The sequence below is a fragment of the Microcaecilia unicolor genome, chromosome 4 (genome assembly GCF_901765095.1).
Source record: "Microcaecilia unicolor chromosome 4, aMicUni1.1, whole genome shotgun sequence".
NCBI lineage: Eukaryota > Metazoa > Chordata > Amphibia > Gymnophiona > Siphonopidae > Microcaecilia > Microcaecilia unicolor.
This window is the reverse complement of record NC_044034.1, coordinates 27,039,307-27,055,641: the sequence shown is the minus strand read 5'-3', so window position 1 is coordinate 27,055,641 and position 16,335 is coordinate 27,039,307. Positions and strand designations below refer to the sequence as shown.

The 16,335-nt window shown below is 48.1% G+C and overlaps 1 protein-coding gene across 2 annotated transcripts in view; it reads right to left on the bottom strand.

Moving 5' to 3' along the window:
* CAPN5 (calpain 5) overlaps positions 1-16,063 on the bottom strand; it is a 252,563-nt gene extending 236,500 nt beyond the window's left edge. The window contains exon 1 of one of the 2 annotated variants that reach the window (XM_030200063.1): positions 15,989-16,063. The gene's annotated coding sequence lies outside the window, so the exon portion shown is untranslated. The remainder of the gene's footprint in view (positions 1-15,988) is intronic. The other variant, XM_030200064.1, reaches the window with a different exon arrangement.
* Between the last annotated feature and the right edge of the window lie 272 nt (positions 16,064-16,335).

Sequence of the window (16,335 nt, the reverse complement as noted above, 5' to 3'; positions counted from 1 at the left end):
TGGCCAGCGTTATCTTAAAACCAACTGACCTAATGGCTCCAATGAATATTATGATATACTGACCTAATGGTCCATTTAATTTCCGTATATTGCAGCTTTATTTTTTCAATGCAAATATACTGTGTGTCTGTGTATTTTTGTCTAAAAAAAAAAAAAGAGCACTGGGGTGGGGGGTAAGAGGACAAAACCCTTGGTCAGGGACACTCAGGAATAGAGGAGGTGCACGGTGGGGGGGGGGGGGGGGGTGGATATGGAAGCTTGCTGCTCTAAGGGTATAAACAGCAGCCCTGAAACATTCTGCATCCTGTAAACATATGCCGCAGGATGGAAAGAGACATCTTAAAAAGGTGCACAGACTGCAATATTGAATAAGTAACGATAGGATAATTGAGTGCAGAACTGTTTCCTGGAAGCTTAAGGCTCCAGAATACAAGAGAGCTCGTTAGCAGACACTAATATAATACAGAGCTGCTGCCTAGTCCAGCAGAGCCCCAAAACAAGATAAAAAGGGCTTCCGCAAACCACCGGGATTAATAAGACCCTAACAGTGAGCCCTAAGGACACATCACTTCTGCGATAGATTCAGTTATCTATATAAATAATTCTCACCTCCAACTTCTGAAGCTCACTCTGTGCAGGGAAACACTGAAGCCCTGCACTGTTGGTAGGCTAGGCTGTCAGCACCACTCACTGTCACTCATAGACCTGGCCCCAGCCACGCCCCTTCCGCACATAATTCACAACCCCAACGTTCTAATGAAGCTGCAACTTCCGAGGTGGCATAGATCGGAATTTTTCCCCATGAGTGTCTGCCCCGCCCTCAGCGTCACAACGTGATGACGTCGAGGGCGTGGCTATGACAGCGATTCGCATCGCTCGGTCCTACACCCCCCCCCCCCACGTTGCCACCGCTACCACCCTCCACCACCCCCCCCCAACGTCGCCGCACCCAGTATTCAAGCCTCCACCGCTCCCCCCCCCCTTCCATCTGACATCAGCTGTGTTAAAAACGAAGCGGCCCACCGCAGGCAGCCATCGCCTCTCAGCTCTGCATCCTCTACTCCTCTCACGTCACTGCCCCTGCACTACACCCCGGAGGACCGCACCGACATGAGAGGTGAGAGCAGGAAAACCTTGCTAGCGCCTGTTTCATTTGTTTCAGAAACGGGCCTTTCTTACTAGTTTTTCTTATATTCTGCTAATTCCATTTGCATAGCTCATAGTGGATTACAGAAAGGCTGCAGAACACAACACGCCTAGGATGTAACATGTTTAAAGAAAATATAGCAAGGCTGACATCCACTATCCATATATTGAGAAAACAATAAAGTCTTAAGCAGGGGCGTATCTGAACTGCGGCGGTAGGGGGGGGCCAGGGCCAGAGTGAGGGGGCACATTATAGCCCCCCCCCCCTCCCCCGCCGCCATTGCCGATCCCCCTCCCCCCAGCCGCTGCCATTGCCAATCTCCCCCCGCCGTTGCTGTCGCCTACCTTCGCTGGCGGGGGACCCCAACCCCCGCCAGCCGAGGTCTGCGTCCTCCTGCCCGCAAAATTCTGTTTCTGAGTCTGACGTCCTGCACGTACAACGACGTCAGACTCAAAAGAAACTTTCGGCGCCAGCTTTAGTGGAAGAAATGAAAGGACCTCGGCTTGGCTGGCGGGGGTTGGGGGTCCCCCGCCAGCTGACGGAATTCTTTAAAGGCAGCCGGCAGGAGGACGCGGACCTCGGCTGGCGGGGGTTGGGGTCCCCCGCCAGCGAAGGTAGGCGAGCAACGGAGGGGGAGGGTTGGCAGCGGTAGGGGGGTCCAGGGCGAAATCTGCGGGGGCCCAGGCCCCTGAGGCCCCACGCAGATACGCCCCTGGTCTTAAGACCCTTCTTAAATGTATCATAAGATAATAAAAACCATAAACTGATAGGCAGAGATTTCCAAAGCTTGTTTGCCTAATACGAAAGCAGAGATATAACACGTTTCTTCCCAGGGATACCCTTGGGACTCGGAAAATCACACAGAAGAGAATTACGAACTTTCTTTCTAACACGTAGTGTACAAGAGATATTAATATTGTGGTACTAATCCCTGCGCAATTTTCCACAACATACATCCTAGTTTAAACGTTATCCTGGCCTCAACTGGAAAGCCAACGCAGTTTTCTGTAACAAGTTGCAATTCTGTCTGATTTCCTTAGGGAATAAATCAATCGAACCGCCACAATCTGGATTGTTTGTAGTTTTTTCAACAGATATTTTGGCAGTCCCAAATAAATATTACAGTAGACCAGTCTACTAAGAATTAAGAACTGAACCACAAGTCTGAACTGATCAATTGATAAAACTTTGCGAATAGCCCTTAACCTTCTCATATATAACAAGAGAATTTATCTGAGGTTCCAGAATTAAACCGCTATCCAACGTAATACTCAGTATCTTTACAGACTGATTGAGGGTAAAGCTTTCCCCATCAATGATCAAATTAGGTTTTAGTTCCTGAATCACCTTCGTTTGTATTAAACAAAATCTTAGTTTTGTCTGTTTGAATATAGGGGACCTGAGGTGCTAAAGAGAAACTCAAATCACAAGTCAGGAACCTTGGAATACAGTTAGATTCAACACTTACTCTGATTCCCCAAATCCAAGCAACCTTCAAGAGCTGCTTCTATTATTTGCAACAAGTACGTTGCCTCTCTCCTTACATCGAGAAGGAAAATCTTATCCCAGTTGTGCATGCCATGATAGCAATCCAGAAGTGTGGATTACTGTAATGCAATGTACAATGGTCTGACTACAAAGGGCCTGCACCAGCTCCAATCAGTGCCGTAGCTACGTGGGACCAGGGAGGGCCTGGGCCCCCGTAGATTTGGCCCTGGACCCCCCTGCCGACGACCCTCTCGACCCCCCCCTCCCGCAGCCGTCCTTTGCTGGTGGGGGACCCCAACCCCCACCAGCCGAGGTCCTCTTCTTCTCGCAAAAGGCTTCCTTCTGTTTTGACGTCCTGCAAGTCAGACTCACAGCTGATCTGCAAGGCTTCGTTCTGTGAGTCTGATGTCCTGCACAACGTTAGAAACAGAAGGAAGCCTTTTGCGAGAAGAAGAGGACCTTGGCTGGCGGGGGTTGGGGTCCCCCACCAGCAAAGGTAGGCGACGGCGGGTTGGCGGTAGGGGTCGAGAGGGGTCGTCGGCCAGGGTGGGGGCAAAGTTGGTGGTGGCGGCGGGGTTGGCAATGGTGGGCCCGGGGGGGATAAAATGTGCCCCTTCACCTCGGCTCTGGACCCCCCTCCCGCCGAAGTCTGGCTACACCCCTGGCTCCAATTGATTCAGAATGCTACAGCAAGACTAATTAAGCTCTTTGAGCAGGGACTGTCTCTCTTTGTTAAATTGTACAGCGCTGCGTAACCCTAGTAGCGCTCTAGAAATGTTAAGTAGTAGTAGTAGTAATAGAAGGTTGCAAGCGACGTGACCACATCACACCATTTTGAATGTAGTTGCAAAAATCTCAGAAAGGCGGTATATCAAGTCCCATTTCCCTTTTCTCTTCTGCAAAAACGTCATTGGCTACCAGTACAATACAGGGCTAAATCTAAAACTCTATGTCTGATCTTCAAGGCCCTTAAAGGATATGGCCCAGAGTACCTGAAGAATAGGATGATCCTCTACACATCTCCAAGGACACTAAGGTCCTCCAAAGGGGTATCCCTAACCACACCCTCTCCAAAAGACACTACATGATGTGATACCTGCAAGTGAGCCTTCTCTGGAGTAGCCCCCCACACTCTGGAATGCACTGCCTGAAAGACTCCGCTTAACACAAGACTATCTGTACTTCAGGAAGCAGGTGAAAGCTTGGCTATTCAACCAGGCCTTTAATGGAAGAAGTAACTAACTTGTTAGTCTCACTCACACACACTAGGAGTGACTCAGGCTGCACATACTGCAGCGGGACATGTTTATCCACTCCCACCCTAGCTGAGATAACATTTAATTATCTCTCTGATCTCATGTGCAACTTTCTGTAAATTAGTCACCATATTTTTAACACCTCTTACTCTCTTACCTATCTATATGTTCCATCTTTGCTTATACCCTACGCTATTAAAATGTTCTATTACGTATTGTGTTGACATTGTAAGTACTGTACTATGCCATACTTTGTATTGTTATTTGAATATTTTTACTGCTGTAATTGTCCATTGCTTATGTTCGATTTATTCTTACTGTAAACCTCCTTGCATGAATTCTTTCAAAAAGGCAGTAAATAAATCCTAATAAATAAAATGTCCCAGTAACTTAATATTCAACTAGAAGTCAACGGAAAAAAATTCATTCCTGCTTATATTAATGCCAATGTACAAGACCAGAAGGAAAAGTTTAAATTTACCCGGCCGTTGCTTTCCACAAGTATTGTTTGAAGATACAGCAGCAGAGGGAAAGCATCTTCCCAGCCTGAACAAGAGGTCACAGACTGCTTGGATAACTTAGGAGGTCTATTAGTAAGGTGCGCTCAAGTATTTAGTGCACGCTAAAACGTTAGAGACGCCCATAGGAATGCGTTGGCGTCTCTAACATTTAGCATGCGTCTACTTTTAGCGCGCGCTAAAAACATGAGTGCACCTTAGTAAAAGGCTCCCTTAGCCAGGGCAAATCCAGGGCCGCCGAGAGACTAGGCCAGGCCCAGGCCGCACCGCCTCCGCCCCCCCCCCCCCCGCCTGCCTCTGTGGCTCCGGGCCCCCTTCATTCAAAGCGGCAGTCGCAGATCGCCTCTCTTCTGGCCTTCCCTCCCTGTGTCCCGCCCTTGCGGAAACCTGAAGTGACATCAGACGAGGGCAGGACACAGGGAGGGAAGGCCAGAAGAGAGGTGATCTGCGACTGCCGCTTTCAATGAAGGGGGCCTGGAGCCACAGAGGCAGGCAGGTAAGACCGGGGACTGCAGCGCCGGCGGTCTGACCCCGGCACCGGGCCTGGGGAATTTTGCCCCTCCCCTTCTCGGCGGCCCTGGGCAGATCGCTCTAACAGAGTTGCAAAATATGTTTGAATCCTTGTCTTAAATAAATGACCCCCACAGCTAAATGCCAATTAATAAATACGGTGTATGAATCAGAAAGATGAACACAGATCGTGCAGGGTTTTGTTTTGTTTCTTTGGTTTTTTTATATGGCCACCTTTGGCTATCAAAAGGACATTCCAACTTCAAAACACAATCACCCTCCTCCCTCTTCCCCTTCTAACAGTCGCAGCAAGTTCATTTCAACCCTCTAAAGCCCAGAATTAGGCACCAATTCTTTTCCTCTAAATTATTCCTGTGTCGTGTTTGTTATTGCAAAATGTCAAACTCTGCTGTCTTCATTCTAACAACCCCACGTGCCACTGGCTTGCTCCCAGCTCCCTTGTTAGGAAAAGAACCCTCACGGATCGGCCCAGAGCGTACTTTACAAGAAGTGAGGAATTGGAGGGGGGAGGGGGAGAACGGTACACACCAAATCCCAAATGCCACCCAGGTCCCACAGCAGAGTGAAAGGAAAAGAGGAGGGAAAGCTGGTAAAATAACCATTTCTTTTTCTGTAAATCTGTAACAAAATTCTCTCTTCCCCGCCTGCCCTTTTCAGCCGATTCCAAGAGCATTTCCTCTCATTTTGGGCCTGCTCCAAAAATATTTCTGTGGACAGCTGCGATTAGTTGGGATGGATGGAACAGAACCTCAGTTACAGAAACAACTTCAGCCGTTTGAGGACACAGAGGAGAAAAACAACATGTAAGATTTGGCCACCTGTATTTTCACGCATATAGGGTTAGATTCTACATATGGTGTCTAAATATCGGCACTGACTAAGCGCATTCTATAGGTGACGATTATAGAATACGCTTAGTTGATATCTCAGGGCCTAAAACTATTTACACTAACGAAAATGTGGCATAAATCACAGGGCATAGATTTATGAACACTGGGCTATATTCTATAACTATGCACGAAAATATCGGAACGCCCCCAAAACACCCATTTTTTCCACCCATAACCACACCCTTTTTGCCTACTCACGTTAGAAGTTTGGCGCACTTCGTTACAGGATGCGCTTAATAACTTGTGCATGTAAATTCTAATTAGTGCCCATTAATGCTTAAGTGATGTTAATGAGCACCGATAAGTTACACGCATTGTTAATCCTCCCTGGGAACTCCGTTCACTAGATAAATCTCTCCTAACTGCAGCCTTCTCCTCCACCGCTAACTCCAGACTCCGTTCCTTTTATCTTGCTGCACCATATGCCTGGAATAGATTTCCTGAGCCGGTATATCAAGCTCCATCTCTGGTCGCCTTCAAATCTGTTCGTAACCCTTATCTTATTTTCCTCACTTCAATAGTCCCTTATCCCTATGTGTCCTGTCTGTTTGTCCTGACCCTTATCCATCCTGAGTCTGTCTCTTCATGTTCAATTGTGAAGCGCCGCATACGTCTGGTGGCGCTATAGAAACGATAAGTAGTAGTAATAGTTATAGAACCTGCTTGGATTTCAGCGCAGATCTCTAGGCACGCTATATAGAATCTGGGGGATAATGCGAACATTCTACGTGTTTTTTACAATCCATGCCCACCTCCTCCATGCTATACTAGTGTATTTTTATTAACATGCGATAATTTGATTTTTAAGGGTTTTTTTTTTGCAGGTGTCATGCACTAATGCCCTTAAAAACAAGCGTGTTATTTATACCCTGAGAATTTTCATCTAGTAATTCAAAGCCTATAGTAATGCCTCACTTTTATTGCAATGCCTTGTTTTTGGGTTTACCAAAATATGAAAATAAAATCCACGGGAGACTTATGTGTTAGGCGGAGAGAGTCTGATAGGTACGGGCGGAGAGAGGGATCTTGGGGTGATAGTACCTGAGGATTTGAAGGCGACGAAACAGTGTGACAAGGCGGTGGCCGTAGCTAGAAGGTTGTTAGGCTGTATAGAGAGAGGTGTGACCAGCAGAAGAAAGGGGGTGTTGATGCCCCTGTATAAGTCGTTGGTGAGGCCCCACCTGGAGTATTGTGTTCAGTTCTGGAGGCCGTATCTTGTTAAGGATGTAAAAAGAATTGAAGTGGTGCAAAGAAAAGCTACGAGAATGGTATGGGATTTGCGTTACAAGACGTATGAGGAGAGACTTGCTGAACTAAACATGTATACTCTGGAGGAAAGGAGAAACAGGGGCGATATGATACAGACGTTCAAATATTTGAAAGGTATTAATCCGCAAACGAACCTTTTCCGGAGATGGGAAGATGGTAGAACGAGAGGACATGAAATGAGATTGAAGGGGGGCAGACTCAAGAAAATGTCAGGAAGTATTTTTTCACGGAGAGAGTAGTGGATGCTTGGAATGCCCTCCAGCGGGAGGTGGTGGAAATGAAAACGGTAACGGAATTCAAACATGCGTGGGATAAGCAGAAAGGAATCCTGTGCCGAAGGAATGGATCCTCAGGAGCTTAGTCAAGATCGGGAGGCGGGGCTGGTGGTTGGGAGGCGGGGATAGGGCTGGGCAGACTTATACGGTCTGTGCCAGAGCCGGTGGTCGGAAGCGGGACTGGTGGTTGGGAGGCAGGGATAGTGCTGGACAGACTTGTATGGTCTGTGCCAGAGCTGGTGGTTGGGAGGAGGGGCTGGTGGTTGGGAGGCGGAGTTAGTGCTGGGCAGACTTATACGGTCTGTGCCTTGAAGAGCACAGGTACAAATCAAAGTAGGGTATACACAAAAAGCAGCAAATATGAGTTATCTTGTTGGGCAGACTGGATGGACCGTGCAGGTCTTTTTCTGCCGTCATCTACTATGTTACTATGCTTTACAGACTGTACAAAATGCAGCAGCAGCAGCAGGTGTTCCCTTGGGAATGAACCATTTTGAACATATTACATCTGCTTGTTTCTTTGCACTGGCTGCCTACTGCATACAGAGTGCAATATAAGATTTTGTTATTGGCATTTTAAAGTGATAACCAATAAAATCTGTCCTGTGATTTCAGCAAATTTGCATTTACACCAGCCTTCTAGGTCCTCGAGGTCAGAATATTCCAACGTGCTCGACGTTCCTTTCTTTTAAGACTGCCTTTTTCAATAAATATAAGAACTCAATTTTCTGTATTGCAGGACCTATATTGCGGAATTATTTACCTGCTCGGCTACGAGCTTTACACAATACGGACGATTTAAAAAAGGTTTTTTAAAACTGTTTTGTTTCAGCAAGCATTTGACATCCCTCCTTAGAGGCAAGTTTTAGATTGCTTGGACAATGTTGTATTTTGAGTTTTATATTAAGATTATGGTGTATGTTTTGTGAAATCTCTATTATTATTACAAATGTGCATTGTTCCCTGCTCGGGGTTATAGATGTGCAGGTTATAAATTATTAAATAAATTAAGTAAAAGTGATAGTTTTGCTATTAGCACATCTTAGAAAAATAACGGAATTCAAAAATGCGTGGGATAAACGTAAAGGAATCCTGTTCAGAAGGAACGGATCCTCAGAAGCTTAGCCGAGATTGGGTGGCAGAGCCAGTGGTGGGAGGCGGGGCTAGTGTTGGGCAGACTTCTACGGTCTGTGCCCTGAAAATGGCAGATACAAATCAAAGTCAGGTATACACAAAACGTAGAACATATGAGTTATCTTGTTGGGCAGACTGGATGGACCATGCAGGTCTTTCTCTGCCGTCATCTACTATGTTACATTAGTATAGCATGCGTTACTTGTGTGGGCACATTGTTTACAAGGGCATGTTACATGCATAACAATACAGTACTGTTCTCCAGATCAGCTCTAGGTGTATTACACACTCAGGAATAGCTGAAGCCTGCTTTTAGAGCCTGAAAGATAAAGCCTTGGAAGTTTAAATGAGCTGCCAGTGTCCATCTGTCGCCAACATAAGGCAATGCAGTTAAACCGTATCTGTCCACCGGTGTTGCAGATCTACAATGTGGCTCACCATCAACTTCACAGAACACTGGTCTTGCAATCTAGAGGTGGCCAGTTCAAATCCCACCGCTGCTACTTGTGATCCAAAACATAAATAAAGAGGGTATTGGAGGCATAGCAAAAGGCATGGATGTCCTTCTCATAGAAACATCCACATTTTGGACCAGGGAAGGACGTCCTCAACTGCCATTGCAGGGAAGGATGTCCTGAACTGCTGTCGCTTCCCCTCCTTAGGAAGGAAATCGTGTGCAAATGAGCTAACAGAGAGCAGCTCATTTGCATCCAATTTCCTTCATGCATGCCCGTTCCTTTCCGGATCGGTAAGGGAAGGCCTTTTTACATTCAGTTAGTGGGACCAGTGCACTACAAATGCTGGCTCCTCCCATGACCAAATGGCTTGGATTTGGTCATTTCTGCGATGGGCGTCCTTGCTTTCCATTATCGCCGAAAACCGGGGACGACCATCTCTAAGGTCGACCTAAATTTCATGATTTGGGCGTCCCTGAACGTATTATCGAAACAAAAGATGGACATCCATCTTGTTTCAATAATACGAGTTGCCCCGCCCCTTTATGGGGCCGTCCTTACAGATGGGCGCCCCGTTTGATTATCCCCCTCACAGTCACCTAGGGCAGCAGCTTGTATAAAGGGGGGGGGGGGAGGAGGAGGGGAAGCAAGAAGCAGCTGCAGTAAAAACTAAACCACACGTCCTCCTGACAGTCACAGAAACTCAAAGAACCATCAGCATCCGCCTTCACCTGCAAAACAAGGTTTAATATTTAAAAGCACGGGATCTAATTCTGTATATGGTGTAAAAAAAAAAAACCTGTTAAGTGTTATTGTAGAAATCGCTCACAGTTGGGCGCTGTTTATAGAATAGAGCTTAGCGCTGGGATCTGTGCCTGGTTTTGGCCACAAGGATCTACACCAGATGAAACCTAGTGTAAACCCTCTCGCCTAAATTAGGCACGGATCAGCCTTATTCCGTAACACTGTGCGCAAATTCCAGGAGCGCCCATGGCCCGCCCATCCCCCCCCCCCCACGGCCACTTTGGCCCGTATGTAAAAAAATTACACGCACATCTCTACAGAACAGTTACGTGCACATAATTTCTAATTGCCAATTAGTGCCAATAATTCACTGTTAGCGCCCAATTAGCGCTAACTGGCTAGTTAAGCAATTAAATTGCGTACGCAAATTGGGAGTGCGCCCAAGTTTGCACATACAAATTTTAGCGCCATATAAAGAATTAGGGGGATGATGTTCAATTATGTGTTTTATAGGACTGTTATAGAATGATCACAGATGTGGACTTTGAAGTCTTAGAGGGGGAGCCGACTGGTCAGGGACCTGAAAACAAACTGGCGGTGGGGGAGGGGGAAGGGCGCAAGGCTGAAAGTTGTTCAACCAAAGCATCCAATAGTCTTGCACCTACCCTGCAAACAAGTCACTCGCTCAGAAAGACACAGCATACAGAGGCACGGACAGATGGCCAGGAAAATATTCTAGTGAGGGCAGGGGCGTAGCCAGACAACAGATTTTAGGTGGGCCTAGGCAAGAAGTGGGTGGGCCCCAGGTGTTCTCCCCTTCGCCTACCACCCAAAAAAAAAAAAATCTCAGCTGGTGGGAAAACGCTTCTTTCTACCCTGGCAGTCTGCGGCAGGCATGTGCTGAAAACTGAGCATGCGCAGGTGCCGGTATCATGGAGAACAGCGTTTTCATTACCATCAGGGGGAAGTCTTCAGCTGGCGGAGCTTGGGATCCCCACCAGCTACAGCTAAACGTGTGCTACTGTTGGGTGGGCCTGAGCCCTAATTGGGTGGGCCCCGGCCCACCTGTAGCTACGCCACTGAGTGAGGGTAAAGGATCATGGATTCGATATACCGCCCAACCACAGAGGTTCACATTTATGTGCAGGTACTTTCTCCGTCCCTAGTCGGCTCACGATGGGGCCGATGCAGAATCTTCCCGCATAGTTACTGCAGCTTTAACTCGGTTTTACTGCGGGATAGCAATGCAGAAAGCATGTTCATGCCGGTGTTTTGCTTTAACTGCTCCTTCCTCTCCGCTTCCTAGAAGACGCTGCCCTAGGCAACCATCTAGTCTTGCCTGGTGGTTGGGCCTGCCCTACTTGTCTGCAGATCTTATTCAAAAGAGTATTGAAACAGCACTTGCTGAAGCAATTTTCAGACTGAATTTGATTTCAGGCTCCAGTGGACATGATTTGTGTATTGCTTTTTGACTGCTGTATGTACGTTCTTGTTTGGATGTACTTTTTATTATGTGTGTTTTGTACTCCGCTCTGGATAAGTGCGGAATATAAATTTTAATAAATGAAACTTGCACAGAAACCCTTACTGCACTGCATTTGCTATCCTGGGACGTGCAAAATAAAAATCAAAAAGCTTTGCCCATGCGACTACTGTGGGGAAAAATAACACGAAGGTCCGTGGCAGCGTAGCAGGGTTAGTTGACAAGAGTGAGTATCTACTGACACCCCCTCTCCCCTCCCTAATCACCCTGCCCCATGTGCCTCCTCCCCCAGTGGTCTAGCAACCCCCCCTCCTCAATGATCTGACCTAACCCCCTCCCCACCCACAGTTCATTGGTAGTCTAGTGGCCCACCCCCTCTTTCCCCCAGAACCAAACCCCTCTCCTCCAAAAAAAAAAACTGTCCCTGCTCCCCCCCCCCCCCCCCCCCCCGATATTCAGTGCTATTTAAACATCAGAAATGGCCACTGACTGGTTAAAATAGTAATTTGTGGCTACCCTCCAATATTCAGCAGGAGATAACCAGTTATCTTCAGTGGATATTCATGGTTCGTGCCCACCACGAACTCGGCTATGTCACACAACTTAGCTGGTTAAGCGTGGATATTCAGTGCCAGACCAGATAAGATTAGTGGTCCTATCTTTAACTGCTATAACTTATCGGCTTAACTGGTTAAGTATTTAGCAGCCAAAAATCCCCGGATATTTAATGCCAGTTGCCTGAAAATCCAGGTTTAACACCCGCTGCCAGCTGAATATCAGGGGGAGGAGGGCTGGTATCTAGTGGCACGCTCCCACCCTTGAGCTGATCCAACAGACCTCACAGAAGTAGGAGCGATGCCCACCTGCTCCTGCCTCTGGTGCCATCTTAAAAGATGGCATCACCTTGCCCTGTACAGTGCACCACATGGGGCCTGCTACCATATAAGGGAACATTCCTTTTATATGGCAAAGCCCCCCCTCCAGGAGCCCCGGGATACATGTCAGGCTTGATCGACTTACCAACTAGAAACACATCAGAATCAACACGATCATATCTAAATCTGCACTACCCAAGCTGCAAAGGACTTAAATACAAATCAACTTACGCATCCAGCTTCTCCTACATAAGCGCACAATTGTGGAACGCATTACCAAAAGCCGTGACAACGACATACGGCCACCTAAACTTCCGGAAATCACTAAAAACTAACCTGTTTAAAAAGGCATACCCTACCGATCCAACATAAATGCCTGATCTCTGCAACACAACAAAACTAAAGTACGTAATGGACATAACACAACTCTTCTGTTGTACGATTCCCTAGAGTGGCTGTGCCACATGAACTTTATCTTACCACAACATCACCTTGTATTTGTTCACACCGGAGTCTGCAAACGCCTTTCTGGTACTATGTAAGCCACATTGAGCCTACAAATAGGTAAGAAAATGTGGGATACAAATGTAACAAATAAGTAAAATAACTACCAGGAAAATGTGTGTGTGTGGGGATGACACACTAGTTTACTACTACTACTATTTAGCATTTCTATAGCGCTACAAAGCGTACGCAGCGCTGCACAAACATAGAAGAAAGACAGTCCCTGCTCAAAGAGCTTACAATCTAATAGACAAAAAATAAAGTAAGCAAATCAAATCAATTATTGTGTACAGGAAGGAGGAGGGTAGGTGGAGGCAGGCGGTTACAAGTGGTTACGAGTCAAAAGCAATGTTAAAGAGGTGGGCTTTCAGTCTAGATTTAAAGGTGGCCAAGGATGGGGCAAGACGTAGGGGCTCAGGAAGTTTATTCCAGGCGTAGGGTGCAGCGAGACAGAAGGCGCGAAGTCTGGAGTTTTACTAGGGAAATCTTAATTGCGGGTAGGGGGTCTGGTCATAGTCTCTTCAAAGGGCTCAGGAGGGAGGACGGAAGATGCCTTTGTTTTGTTTTTTTAAACACCACACTTCCTACTGGTGCCTGAGCCAAATCAATTATGTGGCAGTAATTTATATGCTCATTGATTAAAGAATGCCATGGTATTTTTTTTTTGTGCAGTATTTTACAGAACAGCTGTCACTACCTCAATGCTTACTGCATCTCCCTCATTCTAGGTTCTCGTACCAGGGGCAATGGAGGGTTAAGTGACTTGCCCAAGATCACAAGGAGCCACAGTGGGGAACTGAACCCAGACCCCCAGGTTCTTAGTCCACTGCGCTAACCATTAGGTAATTCCTCCACTCCAGATGGATTATAACAATTAGTGGAGACAGCAGAATACAAAAATGGGGTTTATCTGCAAAACTAGGTCATCGCACATTCAAATACCTGACAGCTTTTGCAGAGAGCAATCTGCTACGAAGAAAATGGAAATCCCTGCCCAAGAAATAAGACAACAAACCAAATATTTAATATAAGGTTTAGTTCGAATCAATCAATTTATTTCACTTAATATTCACTAACAGCACAAACTGCTGTCAAGTGGGTTACAAGAATAAAGTCATACGGAACTGGGCCCCGTGTATAATGCTCATACAGCACGGAGACCTGCAAAAGGAGGGGGTCCGGTATATAAGACACAGCACACCTACATGAAATGTTAAAATCCATCTTAAAGGCTTTAGATGTTCTCCAGCACCAGTCAAAATCCCCTGACTGGGCTTCATGCAAGGTAGAAAAGGGCGGAGGAGGGCAGTGAGGATACAGAAGTGCCAAAGGAACAAGTCCAGCTCCCCTGGTGGATTTTCTGTGGCTCTGGGCAAGTTACCTTACTATAATCAAAAGCATGCCCAAGAAAGAGCAATCTGACCACAACATCTGTGGCTGCCAAGCTGCAACAATGCAGAATCTCCACGACTTCCTGAAAGACCTGCATTGTGACCAGATCTGTGGGTGTGACCACACTCAGCAGGGAAAAGAAACACATTTTAAAGTGGGAGCAGGGCCGCCGAGAAGGGGGGGGGGAGGGGAACAAAATTCCCCGGGCCCAGGCCTCCAGGGGGGACCCGACCCGCCCACCCTCCATCGCTCCCTGGCGTTGAACTTAAGCGCCTCACCTTCGAAAGCGCACCAAGCAGCGGCAGACCACTCCTTCCTTCCGTGTCCCGCCCTCGCCTGACGTAACTTCCTTAAGGTCAGTGCAGAGGGCCCGGGGGGTGGAAAGAGGGCCCGGTGGCGGGTGGAGGAGGGGCCCCAGGGGCGGCTTTGTCCTGGCCCAGTCTCTCGGCGGCCCTGAGTGGGAGCAGGGCCGCTGAGAGACTGAGCCGGGCCCGGGGCAAGGCCGCCCCCGGCCCCCCCCACTGCCCCCCCAATCGCTACCACTGTCACCGCAGTCCCCGGTCTCCACCCGCCCACCCCCATTGACAGCTCCCCTCCGTCCGCCACCGGGCTCCCTGCATTCAAATCATCAGCGATTCACCTCCGTGTGAAAGCAGCAGATCGCCTCGCCTCCCTCAGGGCCCTCCCTCACTGTGTCCCGCCCTCGCGGAAACAGGAAGTTACATCAGATGAGGGCGGGACACAGTGAGCGAGGGCCCGAAGGGAGGCGAGGCGATCTGCTGCTTTCACACGGAGGTGAGGCGCTGACGATTTGAATGCAGGGGGCCCGGTGGCAGACAGAGGGGGGCTGTCGACGGAGCCGAGGGCAGGCGGGGTGAGACTGGGGACTGCAGTGCCGGCGGCCTGGGAGCAGGAGAAGGAGAGAGACCCTGGCGCCGGGCCTGGGGAATTTTGTCCCCCCCTTCCCCCCCCCCCCCTCGGCGGCCCTGAGTGGGAGCTACCGATTGTCCCTGCTGACAAGATTACCAGAGCAAGTTTTCGAGCACATGGTAATTAAGTCATTCTTTGATGCAACTGTTTAGCTAACCAGATAAGGGAAGCTGACACTGTCTTTTTGACCGCTGCTTAAACCTGATGATTCCTTTTCACTATTCAATGCAGTTTTATTTCTCCCTCCCCAACCATGGTTGCTGTATGTTTTAATTTGCAAAATTGCAAGACGGTGGGTGCTCTGACAAAAAAAAAAAGTCAAACGATCTCCCATGAGGACGATCTTACCGGGCATGCAAAACCGCTGAAATTTCTGTGCAGAATAGTCTGAGGGACTAGATCAGGATTCTCATACCTATTTGCTTTCGTTTTCTTAAGTTTTAAGGCTACACCAGAGCAACGGAAAACAGATCTTCTTCCAGCGTGTACATTCCAGTGCCAGACCGGCGTCTAATAGCCACACACGACCCTTATTCAGTTATTTTAAACGTGCATTCCCCCCCTTACACGCATAAACCTATCAGTCCCACATATCTCAGCATTCTGGAAGGCAATAACGCGCCCTTTATTCTCGCAACACGTTCGTCTGGTTTCTCTTTTGTGTCTTCATTTTATAGCAGAGCGTTAACAAAAGCCACTTCTGTTCCCCCTGCGGTCAGGCTGCCCTATTGTAGTAAACAGCGCCGTACTAAAACTTGCACGCAAACCGAAAGCCAAACACGGCCACCAGCAAAAAGGCAGCTAGATCAATGGACGAAGACCCCCCCCCCTGTAAAAGCAGACAAGCTCTCCTGCCCGGGGGGGCTCAACACACCGCTTCAGCTATATACTGCCTTCTCCTCCCTCACACATTTCGCCCTGAAAAGCCAGAGCCCAGGCGGAGTTCCCTGCAATCGGAAGACTAAACCCCCCTCTTCTGTCGGGAAACTCTGCTCAAGCAGTGCATTTTTGTCTGCATTTGGGGAGTTACGATTCTTTCTCCTGCTGCCAAACGGCTCTGATTTTGCACTGGAGGTGAACGAGAAGGTTCCTCTCACCTGTCTGCCAGTCCCCCGGGAGGATCTCTGCTGCAGCAGCGCTCTCCAGATGCCAGTGCTGGATCTCTGCCCTCCTCCTGCTTTCCCCAACAACGCTAACTCCTCCCCTCTGATTCCAGGGGGCGGGGCTGTCGCCACGTTGAGGGGGCCGGAGCCTGGTAAAGCATCCTGGGACGTGTAGTCTTTTCACTCAGGTGATAGTTGAGGGTTGGGGTTGCACAGTGTACCAGCCGTCGGTCTCTGGAAGGACGTTTGGGTTATTTAGCTGTGTCTTTCTGATCAGATGATTTGACACCCAGAAAGTATAAGTATTTGATTTTATGATCCATGTCTGGGTGTTTTTTTTT